We start from the raw sequence: 27082 nt of genomic DNA on the forward strand, positions 1-27082 counted from the left end.
CCTGGAGATGGCTGAACACCTGCCTGCCAATGGGAAGGAGTGAATGGATGCCTTGGTTTGCTTTGCTTCTGCGTGTGGCCTTGGCTTTACCTATTGAACTGTCTTTATCTCAACCCATGAGTTTTCTCACTTTTACCCTTCCAATTCTCTCCCCCATCCCACCAGGGGGGAGTGAGTGAGCAGCTGCGTGGGGCTCAGTTGCCGGCTGCTGGGGTTACACAGCACTGCATCAGGGGATTGAGTTCCTAATATTTGTATTCAAGATGCCAAATGTGAGCAGATTTTATACTATTTTCAACAAATTAAACACAAATATGTAAAATGTTTATAAAATTCAGTCTTCTATTTTGGGATTATTTTGAGTAACTTAATAATTCTGCATAGATTTCTTTAAACAGACTAAAATAAAATGATGAATTAAGCCTGGAAATGCAAAATCTAATGTTTTTCAGTTTTCTTCAAAAGCATATGTAAACATCCCTGGAGATTCACATCTACCAGAAGTTTAATAACATTATTTAGATTCTTTGTGTCCCATATGTTAGATGTATTTTTAATGTGTACCTCTTAAAACAAAATAAAAAGTTGTCAGATATTGTATTCTCTTCTCACCACGGTTAATGGTTTCCTAGACAGTGCTATCATGGAAACATCATGGCATGTTGTGATCAATGAAAGCTTGTTTCTCACATGGCACGATGTTTCCCTTGGATTCTCATCTCCCACTAGTGCCTGCTGTGAAATTTTGTCAGTTCTTTTACCTTTAAGGATCTCTCTTGTCCTCCATGTTGTAAGCTACTGTGTTATCTTCCTGAATCAGTCTTCGTGTCGTCTTTGCTGCTTCACCTCCCAATTCTTATGGAACAACAAGGCTATCTTCATCTTCCCCTTCAGTCCCTATGTCTGATAACTTAGTGCTCTCTCACTGTGTAGCACAGAAAAAGGTAATGAACAAAATAAAGCCGATTGTGAATTTCAGCAAAATCCACACAAATCCACTGAGGTGCAGAAAGGCAAGTAGAAGCCTCTCCAAAACAATTCTATTATCTGACTTTGTATTTCTAGCCTGGATACTATGTATGCCAGTCAGCACAAAGGTACCAAAAGCATCCTTAATCATCAATGCCCAGAATCAGGTTCAAAGATACCTTCTTCCTTTGCTGTACCTCTTTTTCTCTCTGCCCCCCCCCCTCCCCCCCCAATGATTTCAATATTAATCAAAACTACTTAGCACCTCTTTGTATCTGCAGAACTCTCTTGGTACAAACTCTTAATTTCTCTTTACCCAACACAAGACTTCACTACCGTCACTTTTCAAATACATAAGAAAAAGGTAACAATTCTTACACCAACAGAATTTTCCTATTGTACAAAATAACAGCTCTTACAACTATACTTCTGGTTCTGACCAACATCATTTAATAAATCCTTTTGGAGTGGTTTAGGAGACTGTCATTTCAAACTGTCCTCTCTGCTTCTCCACCAGAGGTTGTCACACTTGTGGCAAAAGAAAAATTTGTTCTGCAGCTGCCCCACTTCATTACCAGTGGAGGATTTTTATTTTTAAATTAATGTGTTTGATTATGAACTAAAAATAATTTAAGTGCAGTAATATTTTCCCTTCTGCTACCCCTGTCAGAATGGCAGTGGCTTCTGGCAAAGGGGAGCTATGGGAGGAATGGAGGTGCTAACGTGTTAGGCCACCTTACCAATCTACGTTCTATTGCATTGTCCTAATCCTGTCAAAATGCTTTTATTTTTGCCACCCCTTGAATCCTGCTGCACTCCTGTGCTATCTGTAGCCTTATTCCAGATGTGAAGAAGGAGATTTCAGCACCGGGAATCCATTGCAAAAAAACATCCTATCTCCAAGCTAACTTCAGTTAAAATCCTGGTCCAAATGAAATCAACAGTGAAAACTAAACCAAATTCAGTGGAATCAGGATTTTATTCCACATACTTCACGATATTTCTCTGATTTGAGCCCTCATATAAAAGGTAGGTGTAAAGAACCATCTTTGTACACATCCAAGCTGAACTGAGCAGAAACGCTACACTATTGCCAGCGGAGCTCCGTGTCATCCATAGATAGAGAGATACAAAGAAACACAAATTTAGCTTTTTAGAGGGGAAAAAAGGTAAGACCAAATACCTCTGGATACTTACAGCATTACAATAAGGCAAAAAGGTCAATTAACAACTATGTTGTTCCAGGGTCTTCCCCCCCCCCAGTTTTGCAGCTTTCTTGGGCTAACTAGTAAAGCCATCAAGTACAGTTTGATGCATAAGGAGCAGACCACGATTGCTCAAAGGCGAGGACCACTCCCTTTTCAGCAGCCTCTGTAACTCTATACAGGGTAATAAGGCCCAGGAGTTGGAGATCTTAGTTATAAAAGAGGAGTCCTGTACCAACCCTGCTGGAAGAAATGTCTTCTACGCGTAGTAAAGAAGGGTATACGAGTCCTCTGCAGAGCTAAGAGCAAGGCGCAAGTCACCTTAAACTCTCATTGAAAAGATGATTGATTCTGTTTGATTTTGCTTCTTCCAGCAAAACATTGCAGGATATATTCTCTGCTGCTTGCCTCCAAGTTTACTGTATTTGTTTGCCAAGTCCTGCAGTTGTCAGATGAACATGAACTCCCCCTGATGGTGCACACCTATTTTCCTTGTAATGTAAATCCTCCATTTCACTAGCAATATAAATCACAAATACACATATAATTCTACATATTTTCATATGATACTGAGTGAAACAACTTAAAGCTTATGCCAAATTAACAATCTTTTCTTGGCAATTTCACACCGGGATTCTATGCCAACTTCTGTTTAACAAGCAATGTTATTAACAGAGAAAATAAGTTTTTTATTTCTGCTTTGATTTGCCTACTTGAATTTTCTGGTGTAGTGAATTTCCCATGTTTATACATACCTAAAAACCTAACAAAGGCACAACAGTTGTATTATTTTCATAAGAATTGCTAATGCACTCAAGTTTTAGACATTTTAGAGTTTGTTTTTTAAATATATTTAAAAATCAATATTCAGAATAGAGGTTCAAGGCACACGCTTCAGACCGTCCTCTAGACTGCGCTAACACACACTCCAAGAGCTGGATTTTCTGTAAAGATCTCGCCTCTTAGCGCTACTCAGGAAGTAGAAATAAGATTTAACTAGCCAACAGATTATTCCCCTGGCACAGTGAACGCACTGCTGCTAATGTGCCAGGTCTCCTACTGCCACCCACCATCTCAGCATATGGGGTGTGTCAGGAGTGAAAAGGCAGCAGAACAGCGCATCACTGTATTTCTTCTCGGTACAGCTCAGTTAAGTCACTGACACTACTGGCAGCTCTTAGAGTTGCCTATCAGCAATGCAGAGACTACAAGGTCAGGGATGAGCACGGTAACGGAATGACTCTCTCTTCCCCCTGGGTTGAGCATCAGCCCCTGATTCTAACTATCCTCATTGGTTCAAGAGAATATTTTGTGCAGTATGCAACCAAAAACAAAATTAAAAAAAATGTTTATGCTACTCATGGTGGAGTGTACAACCAAATCACGAATGATCTGACACCTTCTGCTTATCCATTTCTCTCTTTAGCTTTTCTTCTAGTGTTGTTGCAACTCAGTTCAACTCTTTTTCACATCTATCCCTTTTCTTATTATTTTTGCTAGAGCAGAATCCTTAAACATTCTGTGTATGTTTAGGGGTTTCTTGGGTTGTACAGATGGGTTGTTTCTTTAGAATTAAATAAGAATGATTTGGGCATTAACACTTGCCATCATCCTGTGATGTACTTTTATAATTAGTCCACTTGTGTCATGTTCTTTGTCAAAAATTAATCTCAGTTCTCCATTGTTGCCTCTCCCCCTTCGCCAGATCAGGCCTTTATTTCTCTCTCTGTGTGTATAACTGCAGAAAGTCTTCTAAAGTTGCTCTCTATACTTGCTTTCTACAATCCAGCAAGTTTGAACATAGAGCACATATTGTGGAGGCTCCACAGTTGAGCTCAGTGACCACAAGCTGTTTCATATCACTGACTGGACCTTTCCAATAGCCCAGACTTCAACTTGTCTTTAGAGCAGGTAGAGTTCATGCCGCCTCTCAGAAGTAACGGCACTTCTACTGCTTGTTTGTTTGCATCCGATGTGTTTTGGGCACAGAAAAGATTCTTTATGGGCTACTAATATATTCAGTAATGAAAGGCATAGTAAATCTGAAAGATTACCAAACTTCATTAAACACAGACCCAAAAGATTAAACAAGCGTAAAATAGAAACTATATTCTGCTATTCTTTGCTGAAATCTGTATTATTTTCAACTTGCATTGTCCTGAAAAGTGAGGTCGTCTACTTGGCCATGCAAAAAGGGGACTCCCAAAAAGCTCTCAATAAAAGCTTTTGTCTCACTGCATTGCTGAAGGCAAGGAAGACATTGTCTTTCACAGCTCCTGGAAGGCTGAAATTCTTTATTAAAGAACAGATACTAAAGTACCTGGATGATTCTGCAAAAAGGACATGATATGACATAAAAAGGATAGTGTAAGTTTAATGTCATCACTAGGTTTCAGAGTTAACAATTCATTAATTAAATTTAAATGAGGTAAGTCTCTTTCCCTTTTACCTTGATCATCTAGGAGTAATCTGAAACATTTCCATACCAAAAGTACAGGCAAAAATACTAGATACTTTTAATGGAATCTAAGATTTTACAGGACTTGATGGTATATAAAAATGATAGTTCCCTAACTGCAGCCTTGAGAGCTGACTTCTGGGGGAAAGAAAGTACTTGTACTTGTTCTTTCCTTTTAGTAAGGAGTGCAAATAGTGTTCTTTGCAAAACTCTAGAAAATTAATGGTGGCTATCAGAATAATTTTGCATTGGACAGTAAACTGAAAATAACTGAATGTCAAGTAGTGACTGCAAAGTGACAAATTTCCTATGATATTACCAATTTCCTAAATATTCATTTAACACTTTCATAAAAATACTAACAACAACTTTATTAAAGTAAATTTTACTCTGGATATTAGCTGCCATGCTGTGGTTTTATTCCATTTCATAGAATTTGCCTGACTAAATATTATTTTGAGAATTTTTTTGTCATTACTTCACATAGCTTCTTATAAATTCTTTCTTTGTTCCTTGTCCTTTACCTTAAAAATTATATCTTTGTCATTGGCTAAACAAAGGCTCCACACCAAAGACTCAATTTTTTCAAAGCAATCCTTAGGCAGCTGAACTTTGCAAGTATCCAGCATTTCTGAAAATCAAATTCTTTCTTCTCCAGGCAACGCCTATATGATGTTACATCAATTTAATTTGCACAGTCTAATCATACTGATTTAGCTACCTATATATCAAACTGAAGTGCAGCCACACCACTATGCAGTGCCAGCAGAAGGTACTTCTGCTGTTAATCATTGTACAGCACAGTACTTGGTTTGAAATACCCACTTAGTACATAGCCCATGGTGCAGCATTCCATTCCTCAGCCCTGTCCTCCCTATCCCTGCTATCTGCTCAGGCATATTGCTCACAGATTGCCTGTCCTGTTGTGGGTAACTAATGTCCTCCACGATTTTCAGATTCAGCAGTGGCATCACTTGCAGAAATGTTTCTTTGTAGATAGCAGATAGAGAGAACAAGTGACATGAACACCTGTTTTTAGGGATTTCCATCGTGTCTTCTTTATTTTGCCTCATTACCAACTCCAGGACCATCTCCCCTTCCTCATTTGATCATTCCAGTCCTTGAAGAGCCGACCATAAAGAGTTGCAAAGAAAGAAAGAAAGATCTTTGTATGGTTCATGCAAATCCAGGAAACTTGCACAAACTGCTACCTCATATATTTTTAAAAAAATAAACCTCCTAAGCATCACAGGAAGATACACAGGGAGAAAGGCAGAGGTAAGGTAAGAGTGCTAAACAACAGTTCAAAGAGTGGGAAAAAGAAACTGTAAGGAAGGAGTCCATGTGAATCAGAATAACGGAGATACTTCATTTCCAGGGAAGGTTACCCACAGTCACCCAAGATGCCTTTTAAGAGAAACTCTAATGTTATATCTCTTTGCAGAGAAGGTAGAATATTCTGGGCTTAAATGCCTGCAGACAGCTAAATTCAGTGTTACAGAAGAAAAAAAAAAAAGGAAGCGCTTTGACCCCTTCAAAATATTTTCTGCACTTCTCATATTACAATTGGCATCAAACACAAAATTACTACGGCTTTTCATCGCTTTCTTCTTTTCATTAAAAATGTCCTTGGCTGCATTGAGTTTAAAATATCACACTGCTGAAGCAAACCAAAAATTTCTTAGTAATAGCAGTCTGAATGACAGAGTATTAGCACCTTTATCAAACGGGAAATGAACACAACACTGAATTACACGTAGCTTTTACAGCAGATTTGACTAAAGAATCATCGTTCGTTAAGCTAATTTTATAGGAGAGTGTCTCTACAATTTGAAATGTAATTAAAAATTTGACAGGACGTACATTTGTAGTACCCATCACTGCAACTCACTTTGACATTTGGATTTTTTTTGTTGATGTTTGGTTTCTGTATGTTCTGGTTAAAAACTATAATGTCATTAGTTGCTGGATGTTTCTGTATCACATTCACGAGGTTCACAGTCTTCCCATTTTACCTTTGCACATCATGACCGGCATTTTACAGTAGTATGATAATAGAACATGGATACAGTCAATGCTCTTAAATAGCACACTTGCCAAAACAACAATAGTCCTGATATATTTATAACATGCAGCCATACAATAAAGATTCTGTACAACATACGGGTATTTCCTTTCATTGAAACAGTCCTCTTAGAAATACTTTAAGAGGGCTTTAAAGTAACCTTCTACATTTTGTTTTGAAAAGGGGGAGGGAAGAGAAAATTTCCACATTGTGGATTCAGTCAGGCGGAGGACATGACTTGTGCAATCCTAATAAATCAGAGCATTCCCGTGCGGCAGAAGCAACAGGGGAATAGTGTAAGAGCAGCGCTGCATGTTGACCTAAGCAAGAGCTTATCGAGAAATGATGTCTTCTTAAACAGACTCCTGTAGAGATGTTCTGCATTTCCTCTGACAAATTGTAAGTGCCCTGACTGTAACATTCCTAACAAAATAGGGCTGATTTAGCAATGCACAAACTGCCCATTATCCTACTGCATAAAAAGGCCATTTAAAGCAAAGCCTTAGGACACCGGCCCATTGGAAACAGTACATCTGAAAAATTACCCCCATCTTGCGCCACCAAAGCTGTTAACTACCCTAGGGAATATACCTCATTTACAATACAGACAAATGGTAACTTTAATGAGTTTAAAACCTGCCATTTTTCTTGCATGACTTTGATAACACTTGAAATCTTAAGCAAATACTTTGGCTATTTTTTCACCTGGAATACCATCTAACTGATATTGCCACCGCATTTGTTTTCAGCTGTCCTTGTCTTTCCCTCATTCAAGTCATAATGCTGTGTAAAAGCGCAATTAAAAAGTACATTCACTCCAAAACAATGCTGGAAAGATTAAACAGTCTATTTTAACAAACTGTTCCTGTCTGAAAACTTTGCATGCCAAGATTACTACTTGTCATTATCTTCCCAAGAGATGGAGTACCTTTTTAAAAAGTATCTCTAATGAGATCTACAAATCTATGTGCAAGACAGCTTACTTTATTGTGTTTATAAAGATAAAAAATATTTTAAACAGGTTATGGCTCTTGGGACTGATAAAAACACAATGGGGGTAAGGTCATTCGGAAATGTTAATAAAAGTTTTCATAAAATATGATGACTCTGAAGGAGTAATATTTGGGCATAAAAAATAACTATGAAAGTATATTTCCTGCAATGGTAAACACTCAGTTTTCCTATATCTAGTTGACTCTCCAAAACCTTCATTTGTTCCGTTGGTGGACATTTCTAGCTGTTTGATTACCCATCTGGGATGGTATTACTGTTAGCTGATGCAGCATCTCTGCCTGAACTTCACCCATTCTTTTACAAGTTTTATTGAAAGAGAAGAACACTCACCTGCTTTGGCCGTTAAGTCCTCATTTTAAGCTCTTAATCTGTCTGCCAGTGAGCGACATCCAAAAAAGCCTTATCCTAACCATACAAGAGGAAAATCTGCTCAAACCCTGCAAGAGTGATGCCTTTCTTTTCTCACGGCATAGTTTTCACGACAAGAAATTGTGGGAAATATAGCAAGAACAGGTGACATTTCTGAAGATAATTCTGTACCAGTAAAGTGTCACACTATGCTTATACTCCCTATCATCTTCCATTCCTTTAGCCTGGTGTTCTGTTGCTCCGTATCATTAGCCACAAGCTGAAAGGAAATGCTTTTTTCCAAGCAGAATTTCTTAGACAAGTCAGATTACCTTAATGAAATAAACATCAGATATTGGATTTTCATATTCAGACAAAGTACTTGGGAGAAAGCCAATGCCCTCCCTATGATATTTTCCCCACCTGTGACCAGCTTTTAAAAACAATAATTTAAGAACAAATTCTGTATACACAGAAAATAGGCCTTCAAGCATGCAACTCCATTAATTGCAGGCTATCAACACCTCTGTGTCTATTCAATACAGACACATGTATTTTTGACTGTAGGCAAAATTTTGCCTCAAAAATTGTTCCTAAGTATTTAACGATTTTAAATTAATTTGATGTTAGGTAACATACTTTATCACATTAAAAACAATAAAATAAATAAAGAAATTAAAAAAGTTTAAAGCACTAACAACTGATTATCTTGTCAACCTTGTACGCAAAAGATGAGAGAGATTCTCAAAGTTGATCCCGAAAGTACTTTGTGCACAAACACGTCAATTTAAAATAACATTGTGAATGTTGCATTAGTTTGAGACCCACAAAACTGATATTTCAAAACAAACTGAAGTCATGCAAATAATTGTAATATTTCGGGTATATAATTTGTATAGTTTGGGGGGGGAGGAAAACTTAAATAAATTTAAAAACCAGGTCTTGGTCAAAAGCACAAGAGGTTTGAGTTTCCAAAACTGCAGCTCGTAACCTGGCTAATATAAAGGTACGCTGTTCACATGAACAACAGGTTTCAGGCCCTGCATCTCAACAAGAACGCAAATATTTTAGCAGCAGAACAGATCCATTCAGTTACAGACCTCAGAAATTCATGTCATATAATACAATCAAAATTTGGAATTATCACACAAAAATATTATTGACTAATGGGTCAGCTTACATACAGTTAAATGTACATTTTTGTTTAATATTTTATTTATCAAGATTTCTACATTTTAAATACCTTTATATTGGCAAGAAGATCGCACACACAATCTTTATTCCATGAAAAATAACACATCACTAATTTGAAGAGAACAGATCTAAGATTAGCTAAGCAAACACCATTTATTCATTTCTTTCTAAAGAATCGGGAAAAATTAATCCAAAAAAATTAATATAGATATGTATTAAGGTTAATCAAGCACAGATTCAGTAGTCAAGAAATGCAGTTTATGGTGTATATGCAGTTTTCATTTCGTCACACATCTTTTCAGAAATAAAGAATAGGACAAAAAAAAGTAAGCAATATGAAATATTAACATTTTGCATTAATCTCAAATTTATTAGTAGTCAGCAGATAGCGATTGCATGTCTAATTCCAGTTACAAGGCCATTTATTTGGCCTGCACATTTCTCTGTAAATCCAGGTTTGATTCCCAAACTGAGATGCTCTACCTACGTCCCTACACAGAAACGAGGTAACTGCTGAAAGACACATTTTATAGAAAAAGCCTGTAGGAATGGCGCCTATGGTGGGGAGGATTGCTTTTCCTGTATTATATTGTTTTATTTTTCAGAAGGCAGAAAAGGCAAGGTGAGGATCCTTAGTTACTCTGAGAGATCTTTGCCTCAAGCTACTTCGATTTTTGCTAAAGAAATTGTGGTGGTGAAGGACACCAAAATAAAAGGGGAAGAGCAGCAGCAGCAAGGGATTAGGAGAGCAAAAGCAGAGCAAACCAGACTTGTGTCATGGACAAAGCTTCATTACTACAAAGATCTCTATAAGCATATCTAGATGCAAGATTTAGCAGATAGAAATGGGCACAAGCAGTACAAAGGTATCACAGGGTTGAGTCAGACCCATTCCAGGTGCCTCCTGGTTTTCCGCTGGGGAGGTAATCCCCAACTACAAAGTTTTGTTGCCCTTCCCAAGCCATCACGCTATGCACCAGCTCAGATACCTCAACTGTTTTAAAATAAAAGATAGAGCACTGTACTGGCAAAATTTTATACCACCAAACTATTATCAAACTCTAATACAAAGAGAGCATCTGTACTTTACACAGTGATCTATAGGTAAGGCCCCATTCTGACAGTCAGGACACAGACCTGAAATGGGTGAGGTATGCGAGTGCCATGTCCTACCGTGCTGCCTCCTCATCAGTGCACATGAAGAGAGAAACAGCCCTGAACAGCCCTTGTACACGCTTGAAAGGGATGTGATGGGCAATACCACTTTTGCTGGCCTGGTTCTGTCAGCCAACACGGAGCAGACAGAGATATTGTGAACCTTATTTCTGCCTCCCCCACCTCCTGGAGGCTATCCATGCTAACACCAACGCTGGTTTCAAACAGACTTTGCCCTCAGGAATTGTAAAAACGAAGACAAAAAACAAAGCAATTCAGAGCAAACATTGGTGAAGACGAAAAACAAAGCAATTCAGAGCAAACATTGGGAAGGCTACTCGCACTTGTTCTTACAGGTACTGCAGTAGTTGTCTAAACCTTTATCTTTTACTCTAAGTTCACAGAAGCAAAGACTTTGCACAACATCTCTTATTCTTTTCAAAATTACAAGAAAGTACATAAAGCATCAGTACAGCAAATTCACAGCCACAACTCCACCCATGTGTTTTGGAAGTACATCGGCATTAGTTTGTGGCCAGGTACAATTTAAAGCAACATCAGTTCAAAATTACACTAGTTGCCAACAACTCCCAGATGATGTTGGTGCAGGCCACTCCCAGACATGCGTCATCTCCTCTAACCACGGGACAAGAATCAGAGTGATATAACAGAACCATTTAGAGGCCGAATCCACCAGCTTAATGAGAGCTCAGTGCAGAGCTTCTGTAATAGACCCAAGAGTGGAGCCCCTATATCACCAGGCACATCGCAGAGATGGCCAATTTAGATGAACTGCTCAATGCTCATCTAACCTTTTCTCATTTCCAAATACTTCTCAGGCCTATATGTGTATTTCTTCTAGTCTTTTGTTTAAGATAATATGTATACATGCAGTGTCACCTGGCTTCCTTAGCCTCTGACAAAATCAGCCAGAAGGTAAATAATACAGAGAGAGAGAGTTGTAGTATGTGTTTATGCAGACCGAACAGACATGGCAGTAAGTGCAAGCTTAGCTTTTGTTTCTAGAACCCATGTCGGAGGTTTGAAACTGCCCCCAGAACACAACAATGTTGTTTTGCATATTTTGTTTTTCAAATAGAACTATGTATTATTTTAGTGTTAGAAAGGGGTTATATGCTCTAACAAAACACTGAGACATAGAAAGGAACTGGAGATTACTGACTGTTAGCCTAAAGATTTATAAAACGCAGAAATAAAAACTTCATGAAATAAAGTTTCTCTTATAAGCTTTGAGTCATTAATAAATTAACAGGATTTATTGGTTGAAATAAATCCCTGTAAGTGTCTGGTATCTTATTTCATCCAATACTCACTAGTAAAAGCAGACTAAAAAAGTTACATACTAGTTTTGCTGGGATGAGAGAACAGCTGTTTGATGTTCTGGTTTATAAAAGAGGCCAAGAGAGAATGTATTTGTTGTGGAATTAATTGGTCCAAATTAAGCACATACTGTTTTTCCAACTTATGGTAGGAATCTATGTGATTTAATAAACATGATAAATAGCTTGTGAGAATAACAAAGGATGATTCTGGGCCACCCCTGTAGTGCACAGACTGTCAGCAGAGTTTGGGTAACTATCATTTCAGCAAAGACAGAAAAGGTAGAATCTGGCAGAGAGAAAATTTGAAATGTTTTCTCAGCTTAAAAGAGAATCAGGTAACAACCATTCTGCAAAAACCTTTCCTCTAAAACAGCAACCTGAACCAAAGGAAGCATCTTTACCTCTTGAAGAAAAAAACAAAACAATTGGCTGTCCAATAACAACACATTTTCATTTGTAATATTTAAATTGGTAATGAGGAAGGTGTTTTGTCTGAATTTCCATTTCTTTCAGGTCCTAATTATGAAAGACAGAAAAAAAATGCGCTATGCACTCTCTTTCACATCTCATTACATTTATTCAGCTTTATTACTAATTCTTTGTTAATATAATTTTCACCCTGGGAACTACATTTTTTTGTCTAGTTACCCTGATACATGAAACCCTTAAAGCAGGAAGTCCTTGATCACCACATCATATTTCTCATGGTATTTTAAAATGACACTCACCATATTGTTAGAAGTAGGTTCTATCAGCAGGCTGCTCTCTGGAGGTGTTCTTTCTCTCTCTCTTTCTCTCTCTCTCTCTCTCAGGTGCCTTAAAGAAGTTTTATCTAGCATGGTGGCCTAGAGAGACGGGGAACAGAAAGAGAATTGAAATGCTCACACAGGTGTGCAATCCATCCCTTCCCACCTCAGGTTCTGCTGTGGTACACTGTACATTAGCAGCATGGCATGGCAAATTAAATGATGTGGCAGCGAACTTTAACCCCCAGTCTCTTAATCCTGCCACTTGTTAGAGATGGAAAGCGAAGAAGCGTTTACAGCGCCTCATCTACAGTTAGTTTATACAAGTTCAGTAAGCAGGTCCCTTAAGGAGCTAAAGAGGAAAACTGCAGCAAATGTGCATGCACTCACAATGAAATACCAGCCCAGAGGACAAGCGCTGTAATCCCACCAATGATGTTCCAAACCCATGATGGCTACCAGCCGACAATACCCACAGACCTCAATCCATTTTTATTGTATTCAGGCTGCAGTGTTATATTTCCTGCCTCCCCTTAGCACCACACATACAGTGTACTTGAAAACAAAAATCTATAATATTGATCCCACAATGTCACCACAATTATTCTTTTGAAACAGCCATTGAAAACAAATTACATCTGCACTGCCTTTTCATCCGATTGCTCTGGGTGAGCAATGCTCACTGTAGCCGCTAGCATTTTCAGTGTTAGCACTGTGTCACTAAAGACAGCACAGGAAAAGAAAAAAAAAAAATCAGGGAAAAAAAGGAAGCATCAGTAACATTAAAGGGGGGCTGGAGGAAGGGGAAGCCATCAAATTAACCAGACCACGAAAAGCCCCTCTAACCTGATGCAACATTTAAGTCTCCTAGTTTTCTGTATGCAAATCAGGATGACACAGGAACCGTACAGTAGCCAGTTTTCCCTCCGATAGTACGTAAGGTCGGCTTTTTCCTGCCCAGTAAGCCAAATATAGTTGTTATACTAATTAAATTGACAAAGATTCAAAGAGGGTCTCATTTTCAGGTAGTCTATTTAATACCTTGTGATGACAAAAAATATTACTTGAAGCAACATGATTTTAACCTCATGTAACATAATTCTATTGACAAACTGTAAGACTTTCTTGACAAGGTAGAAGTGATTAACGCAGAAGTGATGACCGTGGAAGAAACCCACCCATTCAGATTAAAACAGTGACACGACCAAGCTCGAAGGAATCTGTCCAGAGGAAGCAGAGGCCTTTTGACACAAATAGCAGGAATTTCCAGACAAGGGAGAGAGGAGGGGGAGGGAGAAAAGCTCACCTACTTTAATTCCAGTTTTCCAATACTTATTAATTTTTATCCCGCTAATGGTTTTGCTCACAAACATGTATCATCATATCAGTGAAACGGTAGCGACCCTCATAGCATACACAAACCAGCATAATTTTATAGAGAAAACCCTGTCAGCAAATGCTAACTTTCGTGTGCTCGTTAATGGTCTGGTTTGGAAAAATATATACCTCATCAACAATTAATTTATTTTCTACCGTGGTGGTTGGCCAAGGGAAAGTGCTTTTGTTAAGCTGTGACCACACAAGTCACAGTGGTGGGTTCCTGCAGCGGGGAAACGATAACTTTGGAGTATTAAGAAAACCAATAGCCTTGTTGACATGAACATGGGAGTCTAACCCCTGAAGCCTCCTGATATGAAGCATTGATTTTTCTGTCTGGGTACAGTTCTAAAGCCATTCATTCTCTATGGTCAGGACTCACAGGGCCAGAGGAGGGAAAAAAAAAAAAAAAAAAAAAAAAAAAAATCTCTGTTCTTTCCACTTTTACCTCCAGGCAAAGTTGAGGAATAAATTCTACATTTTGAGGGATGATTTGTTCAAGCCATGTTTAGTAGAAGCTTATTGCATAAAAAAACATTTTGTTTCCTTGACCCTTGCAACCTGTGACCACTTATTCTTTTGTGCACCTTCTTCACGAGATAACAGCAGGGGAAAGTGCCTAGAGAAAGCACCCCTGGTTACTTGTTATTCTGCAAATAATATCACCAAGCTTACTTATTATTCCTCAAATAATACTGTCATGTTCACTTGTCATTCCTCAAATACCACTGCCAGCTGACTTGTTATTTCTCAAATGCTTCCATGCCTACTCGTTATTCTGCCTCATGTAATTACTACATCCCTTACTTGTTATTCCTTCTCATATACTACCGCTGGGCTGTACTTGGTTATTGCTCATGTACTACTGATACGCCTCTTTGCTATTTCTTTTTTACCACTTCTTCAACATGTTGTGCCTCTTTGAGAAAGGAAATAATATTATGATTATGTATATTTTTGCAACCCATACACTGACTCTCCGTTTCCTCTGCACCCCCATTGCGTTCATTTAGTAGCTATTGTAAATACACACTGAAAAACACCAAACCCTCTTGTGGAAAAAACAAAAGTTCCACAGTTTGGAGTGAGAGCAGTACGTTCCACTGCCTTTAAAAATAAAATAAATTAAAAAAAAAAAAAAAGAAAATAAAGAGAAAAAAGAAAATTAAAGTGATGATAAAGAAAATAATCACAAGGTTCCCCCTCCCCACCAGGACGCGGTAAGCAACCACACAATGGGATGTTTCCTGCTCCGGTGACAGAATGCTGAGCCAGTTTTTGCTGTTTGTCTCTTGTTTTCAAAGAAACAAAGCGACAGCATTAGACAGGAGATGCCAGTGTTACAGAAGACTAATGTTTGGACACTGAACTTGCGCTCCCTTTCAGCTGGCAACTATTTAATAGATTTCTTTTTTTTTTTTTAACGTAAATAAATATTCAAATGCAATAACACACGATCATCTCTAAGGGAGGCATAAAATATCAATGTCTACAAACAGGCTGGTGTCTTTACATAGGTGTATATGTACACACATACACTCCAAAAACATGAAAATAAACACCTCTGAATACCTATCTTTATAAATCTCTGATAGAGTACACTCTCTCTACATGAGCACGATAATTTTAACAAATATATGTCTATCTATACACACATACACAGATTAATCCTAGACAATCTCCTGTGTTACTATTGCAGAAGTATGCGTTTATTATGTTACAGTATGAATATGTTTGTATATTTATTATTAAAATACTTACTGTTGTGCCTTTTGAAGTAGATGGACAAATGATTTAGGAGTAGAAATAGACTAGAAACAAAATTAATGCAAATAATGTGTTGATTTTTTTTTAGCTTGATTAGCCAAGCCAATGGAAAATTCTAGAAAACGTATACAATTATTTTAACTGTCATAGACTGGCAATTGTAATTGACATGATTTGTACGAGATGCAGTGTAATAACTGAATATATTAAAAAAAAATCTCATGGCTTGATTACCAGGAGAACATTACTAGTGCCACAATATTATTAACAACACAATTATCATGGCATCCCTAGGACACGCTCTTAGCGCTTCAATGCATTAGCGAACCTTTGCTAACGAAGAAAAAATTAAAGTACAGCAAATTTCAAAGCACCAGTTGTACCCAATATCATTAAAAATTTATAAAACTTCCCCTGAACATGACAAGTGTTTGGTTTAAATGAAGATCAGCCATAAGAAGGAGCAGAAATCTTTTTCTTCTTTGTCTCTTTCTCTCCCTCTTTTTCTCTTTCTCTCTTTCTCTCAGACCTCCCCCAACCACCACCACCTCAATCCAGCTGAAATATGTAACCATTACAGAGTGACAGTTTGACACACAATGACCTGTCAGAACATTCATCTCTCAATGTTTTATTTTAGTGAGGAGCCAAACTGCAGAAAAAATAAGCAAGTTGTTTCAAGGCTTGGAATGAGATCAAACATTTCTGGCATCCCCACTTACCAGACCTTTGATTTACAATGGATCTGTCAGAGGCTGATTAGACAGTGTGTGTTTAAAAACCTATAGATGTTCCACAATTGCACAAGCTCTCCCCTTCCCTCCACAGAGAGCATTTCTGCTCTTTGTTTGAATGGAGAGAATAAGCCAGGTTACATCGCAGAACCTTACACCTTGCCAGTGGAAAACACCACATGCAAAACTGCAGGCAGCTGCAATTAAATCTTTTAGGTAGGAGCATTCTGATTCTCTACTAAAAGAAAGCTGTAGCTCTCCGTACTCTGTAATATTCGTTATGCCAATTTCTATTACCTTTTCCTTCCAGGCCTGAAGTTATAATAGTCTGCAGAGAAAATATACCTAGGAACTGCTGCAATCTCCACGTATTTTCAATAATGTTCAAAGGCAACATGCAGCTAAAAATTAGTCAGACAAAAAAGTGCAGGTGGCTAAAATATTCCCACACTGTAACATTTTTTGCTCATAATTGCAACTGGGGAAAAAAAAGGCTAGAAATATATTGTTTCTATTTGTACCTAGAACAGTTGCAGAAAGAGCAGCAGGATTTGTGCCTGGCATTAGAATGTGTAATTCCTTAATACTATATTGTGGCATATGGTTCATTGTAGCAAATTATGAATACATGTGTTTGGAGAGCTTTAGTAGTAAATTTGGGCTTTGTACATCTACAACAATGCCCAAATCTGACAAACATAATTTATGTAATATTAAGTTAATACAGTATTATGAAATTAGCTCACTGTAGTAAAGCTGTAATTTTTAAATGAAAGACAATACGATGAAATGAAAACAAAATAAACATTAGCATTTTGTGAAAGGTAGAACAAATCTTCCAAAAGTCTGTTTTGTAATTTATTATAATGCAGTGTTTATGACTTCCAGTATATTTAAGACATGGCATCCTTTAACGGTATAGTACAACTACAGTGCTGTTCAGAGTGATCCCAATCTTTCAACCTCTCTCAGGCAATGCTCTCAATTAATTTAAGAGAGACTTTTGAATGAATACTGAATACTGCCTCTGACTAAGGCGGCGGCAAGTCGGAACTCTGGGATCTGGTCCCCTCGATGCTCCTTACGGGTTCAGCACTGCGTTTGCCCCATGTGGAAAACTCTGATCAAGTTGATAAGGCTGTAGGAACATAGGCTATTACTCTGCGTGTAAGACTATTCAAGATATAAAATTGTATTTTTCATATCTATATATATTACCAGGAAGAGAAAAAGTGATAAAAGCATTACAATGTGACCCCCTTAGCTTCTAGGAAATTATATATGTTAAAACATGCAAGATTTTGTTTTTAAGGGAAAGGGGAGAGCAAATTAGCCAGAGCAGGAGTCAAAAATGAAAAAGAAAAACAAAACAAACAAACAAAGATGTGTTGAGGTCATCCCACAAGAACCCGAAGTGATGCACAGTTTGATTTCAACTTTTGGAGGAAAAAAAAGCATAAAGAAAAATGTGTATTAGTATTTTAAGGCTGCAGATAATTTGTGTTACACTTGCTCTTTAAAAAGATATAACCATTGAGGGATGCCACGTAGGCATTTCTAGTACACCTCTGGTAGGTCAGAATAACAGAAATTGTCATCCCAAAACAAAAAGTCCTTTGCCTCAGTCAAAGCCTCATTTCTAATATTTAATTTGGTTTTTTTTCAAGCAGGGAATATGATTTCCAGGATTTCTGAGGTTTTACATGTCCTAAAAAGCAAAACACCCTATCAAAATGGGGATTTCTAGTAGGACATGCAAAATATCATATGCCCCAGATATCATGAGACTGGAGCTCCATCAAGTTATAGTTACTAAAACCTAGAGGTTATGGCCCAGAAGAAAGCAACTGTAGAATATAGTGGCTTCACATATTCGTGAAGTTCATGTCTCAGCCAACAATGATACATCACAGATGAAAACGTATGACCTTTCTTTTCTGTAAGTGAAAGCCATGTTATACACTACTGAATATTGCTACCGTCCTAGAAATTTGCTATTGGTATTTATCATTCTGCTGCCTTATTTCATACTCTCTGAAACACAGAGAAAACACTTTTATCTGAGCAATCAGTGAAACGTTAGAATTGCATTAACGGGTTAAATGTATGAATGAGTCACGAAATATGAATTAGCACAAAATGCTAAAATAAAGTCCTACACAAAATGCCTGTATGAAATGCATATAATGTGCATGCCTGTACACCAGGTACAATTGCCTTGATCTCCTTAGTGTCTCAAATCCACATACTATATGACTCCAAATTTTGCATGGGGAAATCTAATGCTGAATAAGGCGTGTACAATTGCCTACTGTCCTACACATCTGCAATTTGCATATGATGAACTATATAACTCAATCATAAAAGTTGGTACACCTTAATGCTGGAAAACCTGCATATCTGAACTCTGTGAATAGCCTTAATTTTAGACGCTAACAAATATGGCTTTGCCACTTTCATTAGGAAAGTGAAACATACCAAATAATTAAACTCAGAAAGGGCAAATTTCAGATATGAGCTTTCTGCTACAGAGGCTCAGAACAAGGCAACAGCTACTGTGTTAAAGAGGCAGTGTCTGCATGCATTCGAGCCTGGAGCTGACACCATGGGAGTTTTTGCTAAAAGTGGTGAAGCGGGAAGTGTTTAACTGCTGGGGTCCATTTTTCTACTCATTAAGCTGAAAATCGGGGAACAAAGGAAGACCAGAATTTGACTCTCGCACAGTGCTGCCTAAGCACAAGTTCAGACTATGGATTAACCTCTTTATCTCTTTTTAGCCATGCCCAAAACAAGACCTCTATCAACTTGGATTTTGATAGATTGCCTGGAGTAGGTTGACTTCCTGGAGCAAGACTGAGATCCAGTATCAGAAAACAAGGTCTTTGGCAGCTGATCCTAGATCCTTCTTATGATTCAGTGAGAACACTACTAAATTTGAAGAGAGTGACAGGTGATCTAGGATTACAAGGAAGCAGCACAAACACTTTCGCTACAGTAGTTTCATGTGATCACGCCCTGTGTGTCCCTCTCCACCCAGCAACTTTTGAATCTACTGTCCCGTTTCAACAAAGTTGACAGAAGGGTGAAAAGTTCAAAGATAATCAAGTTCCTACACATTTTTTGAGCATGGCATATCCACAGAGAGAAGAGAAATCCTTTTACTGACCTTGGGAACACCTTCAGAATGACCTCATTCCTTATCGGATATCAAAGAATCTGTAGCGGTGAGTGACTAAAAACTCTCCAAAAATGGAAAAAGCTAGAGGACATCCACCTTCTGGACATTAGCATTGAGTAATCATAAGATATAAACCCACGGCAAACCAGACTTCAACAGTTCCAGTGGAACTATGTTTTTCAACATGTGTAAAAGCTACTTAAAAGTAACATACCTCAAAGCATAGCAGAAAGGAAATGAGAACAGTCAATATCCCTGATTCAGTTACTGCAGGGTATTTCACCATCCACCGTTTGTATACTTAATAAAGGTTGTGAAACTTAATAAAGTTCCAGCATTACTCAGCTCCACCGGCATGCATCTATATTATATTGCCTCAACTATCCATGTTAGGCATTCCAGATGGATGTTCGTTGTATTCAGACTGTCTGCATTTACAACACAAAAGCATTTCTTCTATGTTAACTTGAATTATCCTCTCACGCACATAAACGTATGCATATTTATACCCACATAAAATCTAACTCTGCTACTTTAGTCAGTGACAGACTCTACAACAATTAACATTGTCAATTACTAATTATAGCATGCCCACAGATACAGTTATGAAAGTACAACAAAGTAACGGGCTTGATAATTTAAAAGAATTACACCTTTTAGCTATTCTATTGCATTTGAATGTTTTTACTTTTATCTATTATTATAAATACAGAAAAGCAAGATCAATAGATAATATTTTCTAAGCCAAATTTAAGGACACACTGTTTGGACCCCTTATTGCTCAAAGAATATGTCCTCCTCATTCTGTCTTTTTTAAATCAGTTAAATATAAACAAATTAACTTCCTACGCATGTTGCTTCTGAATGAATTACTTTTCATTTTTAGAGTGGTTTTCCATCACTACGAACCTTTTCCTTTCCCTTATGCACCAGCAAACATACTGATACAATTTAAAGGTCATGTTCTTTTCAAACTGACAGGGCCCTCCAAAATTTTGACGAGAGTCCCTCCAAGAATCACACCATACAAACGGAAAGGAATTAAGTAAAGCATCACTTGATGTAGGCTCAATCATGTGAACTGATTAGAAAATGTAACCATGGAGAGAGGTGATTCAAAGTGTGACGGACAACCTTTCAAAGAAAGGAGATGTCATGTTGATAATAATAAGCAAGTACCTGACATTGAAGGAGGGGGTGAACACAGAGGGTCAATAAAGATATAATTGCCTTCAGCTACTAAAAAAAAAAAAAACGAAAACAAACAAAACAAAACACCAACCAAAAAACCAAATCTTTTTTCTAACTTGTGTTTCTTCAAACCCAAGGATAAATATTTAAAAAATATTTAAAATGATCACAGCATTTCATCTTTGTAGTTCAAGTTAAGTTTTAGCCAAAAAATACCAAAAAAATGTATTAATAATATTTCAGTTGCTTAGCTCGTTCTTTCACCCAGTAAAAAGGATACCTTAAAGTTCAAAACCAAATATATAGAGTTTGTCTTAAAGGTTATATTGATACATATTGATCTGCATTACAAGTTAGATCATATTTAAGAAAATAGTACTGGTTTTGGATTGTAATATCCACATCATTCAAAGAAATGATACAAGCATAAAGTAAACGCATCCATTTGAAAGATGTCACTTATCAGGAAGATGATCAGTTCTTCTTTATATATTTTAAACAAAGCAAGTCTAAATATTTTCAGGGAATACAGTACAAGCTGGATTATGATAAAAAGATTTTTCCGCAAAATAAAAGCGACAGTTACCATGCGTTATCAACAACAGATGAATCTGCAGCCCAAAAGAATACCCCACCCTCCACCCCATTTAATCAATACGGACCTTAGCTAAACTGAAGAAATGGGTATAAAGTAATTGAAAAGTATCATATTCCTGTCCTCTTTTTGACAGTAAACAATATTTAACCTATTTTTTAATTATTTATTTCTTTCATAGTTCTCTAACTGCTGCTTTTTCTTTTTCCATCAGTTGCTAAGATTTATGGCACACAAAACAGTTCCAACATGCAATGAACTATTATGGTAACCATTTGAAAACATTATATCCAAGACCATTTTAATGATAAGACCTGTCTTCTCTTGTCTATATTAAAATGTATATAATGTATATGAATAAATGGAATCTTAACTGATTTAGATACTGTATTCTTATTGATGTCAAAGAGGTCAGTGAACACATTTAGTGTTTTAGCCAACCATGGATTGAAGATTACCATTACTTAAAAAGTAGATATGGAGCATTTCTCCTGTAGCACAAATCCAGCCCAAATTTGCACCAGGTAGGGTATCTTAAATAGTTCAGGCAAAATAAATCAGAGGTACAACTCAAGTTCTTAGTGGACAAATGCCCATTTCATCAAGAAAGTAATAAACCATGGCACCCATGACAAACTTTGACGCTATTTGCTTGACACAGTGCCTGTTCAAGGCTTGTCCATGTGTTGCAGATTGAAAGCTCCAGGACACAACCAAGGTGACACCCCAGTCAGACAATCTACTGCCTGTCTTGGAAAGAAACAAGGTTTTACTGCAATCTAGGTCTTTTGCAATTGCTCCCTGGTCTGCTGGTTAATGAGGTCAGACAGTACTGTCCATTCTAGACATATTCTTTTTAGGGTATCATCTCTCCAAGAGACATTCCATGAGGACATACTCTTAAATGTGCCATCAAAGCGAATTATAATGATAGAATTTATTAACATTTTTTTATGAGGCAAAAATCATACTTCTAAGGAAACAAAAATGGGATTAAATAGCAAATGAATTTCTGAAATTACATAGATGATGTTGTTTATGCTATTGGAAAGCTTTTGTTACACATGAAGACAAAAGCTGAACTTAAGACTTGCAGACACCCCCACTAGAGTTCTTAACCAGACCTCCTTTTTTCAGCAGTTGACAGCCTCCCCACATAGAGAAAGTGAGTGAGCAAGCAAGTGTGCCTCTGCATTCACATATATATGAGGACTGACTATCCTTCTTCATATTCTTTTACTTTCATACCTCTTAAAACAGCCTTTTTCTAAAGGAGAAACGTGAGACAGATCGTTTGAATCCGTAAGCGAATACCACAATACACTGATATAAATCAACATTTCTGTTGAGGAGTCCAACAACATTCTTCCCATCAAGTCCTCAAATTGCATGATGGGTGGAGCTCCAAAGATACTCAGTCATCTTTAATGCAATGCACACTCTGAAAACAAGTGTCCAGTTGGTTATTGGTCTACCACTAGCCAACTCCATGCTTAAATGACGGTACTATAGCCACAGCCTGCAGCAGCCACCTCTTCACCATGTAATGTTGGAAAGAAAAGAGGTAAAAAGGAGCAAGATAGTGGAGAAAGGACAAGGGATTTATCATATGAACAAATGAAAAATCAGAAAGAAATCACATACATTAATACCCGCCAATAGTGTCAGGCATGATGGGCGAAAGATAGAATAACTAATTGTTCAACCTCTGTTCAGGCACATTATTGCAGTAGTCATAGGCTGTGCCTACGCTAACATTTCAGTCCAGAAAAGTGGTACAGCTTTGAACCTCCTCCCCTATTTATCCCCTCTTATTGTAGTTGGCTTGGTTCACAAAACAGTTTTGATGACCTGATTCCAGATTCCTTTTGGAGAAAAAAAGCAAAACAAAAAAAACCCAGAAGCTCTGCCGCAGATGTGTACCAGATGTGCTCCATCTTTCAATGGAAATAAAAGATGCAAACCAATTATTGTTTTTTCAGTCATCTCCAAATACATGCACGATGGGGACATTCCGTTCCAGTGACCATACTAAATGTAGTCTAAAGTAAAAAATCCCCAAATTTACTTACTGCAGGTATGAGGCCTCAGCACGAATCAGTTTGATCAACTGATTCATTTTTAAGGTGCATAATTCCTTGCCAATGTAGAGAGTGCTTTAGAAAAATTTAGGTGAAATGGAGATTTCAACCTCTGTCAGAGAAAGGTGACATACTTTTGGATATTCTTGCTTGACCATATGTTCTATGACAAAGCCATTTGGAACATGAGGCCCTATTTTCAAATTACGCGTGAGATAAGAATTAGTTCCTCACAGAAGATTAAATTCTGATGCCAATGGAAGGGGATCAAGCCATCCCATCACTGCCTGATGCCTGCTAAGAGAGAATGGGAAGGGCATAATGCAAAAAAAAAGGCCAAGCATTTTAGGGAGAAGACATAAAAGCAAAACCCAGGGATTGCAAAATCCACATGAACTAAACCCATGACTCAAATTACTATAATTGAAAACCGTTAAGCTCAGCTCTGTTCAAGTAAAAATTAACCTTATAGAGACTATCATTATAAACTATTGCTTCATCAGGAAAATATATCATGGTTATATTTTATAATTTTTATCTTCTCTTCCATGTAGCTGCTAGAAGGCAGTTACACTGAGAACTGGATCTTTCCAAAGCTGTTAACAAGACACATTCCTTTTGGTTCATGGCTAGTATTATGAGAGTTTCTGTCTAATGTCACTATTTCTGACATATGCTGGAGACAGAACATCTTGGCTCAAAAAATATTGGACCATCATTTTATGAGAAGAGACTTGCTAGACCACAGAAGCAGTTAGATTTACTACTGACAACACAGAGGTAATGATAACCTATCCTTATATAGCCCAGAGTCTTACATATTGTAAACTCAATTAGCAATTCTTTTATCTTCACCCAAAACAGATATATTGAAAATTGCAGATTGAGGGCTTTTCTCATATAGCTCTGACCACAAGGATAAATACTGCCTTGCTTTAGCAGCATAATTTTTAGCCCCCTCATTTTTCATCCAGTTCAAGTTGTTTGATTCTAAGAGTCCATATTCCAGGCAGTCAGAGCACTCATTTATGAACACAACGCAGGCAAACGTGCATTAGTTGGAGATGAAAGGAATGAGAGTTGCCCATAATTTTGCCACAAATAAACTTTTCCTTTGGTTTATGCTACATCATGCCCTTCCATTTGAATAGTTTTGATAAAGACCTGTTACTCCCTTTTCTTTCACTATACACAGTGTGGATACATTAGATAAACACTTTTATATGTACCCGTCAAGGAGAAATATCCCACACAACGAAGACGACCTTGTGAAATAACATTTCACTTATCTGTTATGTCTTTCTGAACCTTTCCTAAGAACTATAAGTCTCTAATCCCAGCATACAGCCGCATATAGTCTTGCTCCAAGAAATTTCTATTCTCGAAGACCAGCAAACAAATATAAACATACAGGTGAGGAAGGTTTCAACAGTAACATGTACACTACTTTACTTCTTTTGCTTTCTTTTTTGTTACACCTAAAAGAGTTATTTTAATAATAGGCAATTTACAAGCATACACAGAATTTGAAGAAGTCTTCAAAATACTTTGGAGAAATAGATCATATAGTCTGAGCCAAAAATATACATCATCTTTATCTATTAGGGTTTTTTACATTTTTACTGGGTCTCTGATTTACTAGTATAAAATAACACACACAGCTATACTCTAGTTATAACAACATAGCCAATATGAGAATAGAGGGAGCAGTAAAGTTTGAAACTATAGCGAGTGCAGGAGAAAAGATTTGAGTTAACACAGTACGACAACAATGAACTTATTATAAGTATGTACTTTCAACCTTACCTGTATGCTTGCAATAAATATGGAAATCAAGTAAATGAAAAACCTGTTGGATCTACACACTTCCGTCCACACTTGTCAATCGTTTTTCAACAGCAAGTATTTCAAAACAGTGGTTATAACCTCTGCTAACAGAAAAGAACAGCCTGGTTTGGTGAAATAAAGTTGACATTTAATTTACTCCTGTAAATTTAAGTTGTTCATTCATTGCTCTTGTATGTTGACAGATAAGATTCCTTTAATGTTCTTGTGCAAAACAATAAATACAGTGTAGTTAAATTTTAGATAGGAAAACATTATGCTTTGTCTTGACAGCACCACAGTTAAGCATAAAGTTATAATGTTCAAATAATCTCTTCGGAGACTCTCTGTGTCATAAAACATGTAGTTTTTCAAAGCGTATACATATCTGTCATTTGATTTTTCCTGAAATCAGAAATAGATGGATGCATATCCTGATTCTTCATCTACAGATGCAACTTTCTCTCTCCTTCAGTCCCCCTCTCCATGCTATAGATACAGGTCTGACTGATAAAATAGAAAGTTATTACTTCAGCCTAGGTGAAAACTGGTGCTAACCACAGAAGTAAGTTTGTTGTTGTTTTGTGGGGTTTTTTTTAAATAAAAGCATCAGTCCAGTGAAGTGGTTTCAAGAAACCTAAATTCATAGTGTTCAGAGTGTAATTACTTCTTTTGGTCTTACTAACACTGATGATATTTTAACTAGCGATCTGGGAGTTATTTCTCCAATAATGAAGAAACAGATGCATCCATCACACTTCATGTATATGAAGTAAATCAAGCTCAGTTCCAAAACCTCATATGCATATACATCTATTTATTTTGTGCATAAAAGAGGCAAAGTATCCATTGTTCCTTGTTTAGCCCAAGAGATTAAAACCTTCACATTCCATAATCAATGCAGTTAATCTCTCCCATTTCCTACATTCTTGAACGCTAATTGTCTAATATCTCTACATTTGGCAGATTTGTCTTGAAATAAAATTGCGTATTAAACAAAGAACTTGTATGATGAGAATACATTCAGTGATGTGGAAGCCACAAAGAAAACCCCAGCTGGTCTATAATAAGATGTAATATTAAATTTAGACCTTTCATCAAATGTTCCTATGATTCATACTAAGGTCTCTTTTCAGCTGGGTACTTCTCTCTTATTTTTATTGTTAATGGATTATCAAAATTCTGTCATACAATCCAGAATATCTGCCTTTTTAACCACAGAAAATGAACCACACGAGTTCTCATACAGACAGAACACTGTATCGAATTGATCTGCGAAGAAGCAGCCACCCTCAGCAACTACTGCACAAGTACACATTAATTTTACAGTGCATTATTAGGATAGATACCTCAGCATGTTCATGATGGCCCCTATTACTGCGGCCTCTTATGTTCTAAAAGCTATTGTGCTTACACCATATGTTATTGAAACCTCTGCAGACTTTCAAGCAAAAGGAGCAAGGGGTACTCTCAATCATCATTGTACACCAAGGTGCTCAAAACCATGATCAGCATTCAAAGATGAAATAACCAATGCAATAGGTCACAAAACACTACTGGTTGCTGCAGAGTAGACAGAATTTCTTAGTTTAAGTATTGCACACCGCCTTTTTCCCCTACAGTCAGTAGTCCAAAAAGGTGTCATTGCAAAAGGAAAGTGTTCTTAAACGACAAACAGTGCATCTCTATTTTAAACACTATTGTTTAAAGAGAGGTCTAAGCTCAATGAGGGCAGAATTGCACTTGGAGAAAGTCACAAGAAGCAAGCACAAGAGGAGGAACGTGTGCTATGTTCCATTCAAACTTAAGGGGAAAACAGTCTAAGTATCCTAACCTTT

Source organism: Aptenodytes forsteri, unplaced genomic scaffold (genome assembly GCF_000699145.1).
Source record: "Aptenodytes forsteri isolate BGI_AS27 unplaced genomic scaffold, ASM69914v1 Scaffold356, whole genome shotgun sequence".
In the NCBI taxonomy this organism is placed as follows: domain Eukaryota; kingdom Metazoa; phylum Chordata; class Aves; order Sphenisciformes; family Spheniscidae; genus Aptenodytes; species Aptenodytes forsteri.